Source organism: Littorina saxatilis, unplaced genomic scaffold (assembly GCF_037325665.1).
Source record: "Littorina saxatilis isolate snail1 unplaced genomic scaffold, US_GU_Lsax_2.0 scaffold_2642, whole genome shotgun sequence".
NCBI lineage: Eukaryota > Metazoa > Mollusca > Gastropoda > Littorinimorpha > Littorinidae > Littorina > Littorina saxatilis.
Window position 1 is genome coordinate 11239 of NW_027126931.1, and position 1262 is coordinate 12500.

General features: G+C 52.0%; 1 protein-coding gene across 1 annotated transcript in view; it reads right to left on the minus strand.

The window, feature by feature from the left end:
• Window positions 1-1219: 1219 nt before the first annotated feature.
• Window positions 1220-1262, minus strand: part of LOC138955412 (LDL receptor repeat-containing protein egg-1-like) — a gene marked incomplete at its 5' end in the record, with an annotated part of 795 nt that continues 752 nt past the window's right edge. The window contains 1 exon segment of the mRNA XM_070327027.1: window positions 1220-1262. This exon segment is cut by the window's right edge and continues 115 nt beyond it.

The following is a 1262-nucleotide window of genomic DNA, read 5'->3' on the forward strand; positions in this document are numbered from 1 at the left end:
TATGTGTCGGTGTGCCCACGGTGGTGAATGTATGTGTCGGTATGCCCACGGTGGGTGTATGTATGTGTAGGTGTGCCCACAGTGGGTGTATGTATGTGTCGGTATGCCCACGGTGGGTGTATGTATGTGTCGGTGTGCCCACGGTGGGTGTATGTATGTGTCGGTGTGCCCACAGTGGGTGTATGTATGTGTCGGTGTGCCCACGGTGGGTGTATAGCCTATATGTGTCGGTGTGCCCACGGCGGGTGTATGTATGTGTCGGTGTGCCCACAGTGGGTGTATTTATGTGTCGATGTGCCCACAGTGGGTGTATGTATGTTTCGGTGTGCCCACATTGGGTGTATGTATGTGTCGGTGTGCCCACATTGAGTGTATGTATGTGTCAGTGTGCCCACAGAGGGTGTATGTATGTGTCGGTGTGCCCACAGTGGGTGTATGTATGTGTCGGTGTGCCCACAGTGGGTGTATTTATGTGTCGATGTGCCCACGGTGGGTGTATGTATGTGTCGGTGTACCCACAGTGGGTGTATGTATGTGTCGGTGTGCCCACAGTGGGTGTATGTGTGTGTGGGTGTATGTATGTTTCGGGGTGCCCACAGTGGGTGTATGTATATGTCGGTGTGCCCACGGTGGGTGTATGTATGTGTCGGTGTGCCCACGGTGGGTGTATGTATGTGTCGGTGTGCCCACATTGGGTGTATGTATATGTCGGTGTGCCCACGGTGGGTGTATGTGTGTGTGGGTGTATGTATATGTCGGGGTGCCCACAGTGGGTGTATGTATGTGTCGGTGTGCCCACATGAGGTGTATGTATATGTCGGTGTGCCCACGGTGGGTGTATGTATGTGTCGGGGTGCCCACAGTGGGTGTATGTATGTGTCGGTGTGCCCACAGTGGGTGTATGTATATGTCGGTGTGCCCACAGTGGGTGTATGAATGTGTCGGTGTGCCCACGGTGGGTGTATGTGTGTGTCGGTGTGCCCACGGTGGGTGTATGTTTGTGTCGGTGTGCCCACAGTGGGTGTGGGTGCACATGCAGCTGGTGTATGTTTACGTGCATACCTGAATGTGTGTGAGTGTAAATTAAGGGGAAGGTTAGATTTAACTAAAACAAACGAGAGAGAAGAGGGGGGGGGGGGAGAGAGATGTATAACAGTACATCGGACAGTAAATACAACACTTACGCAAACAAACAAACAAAAGTAAAAGCGCCATCTCGTCTGCTTGCATTGAACATAGTTTATTGTTAATAACTTCCAGCC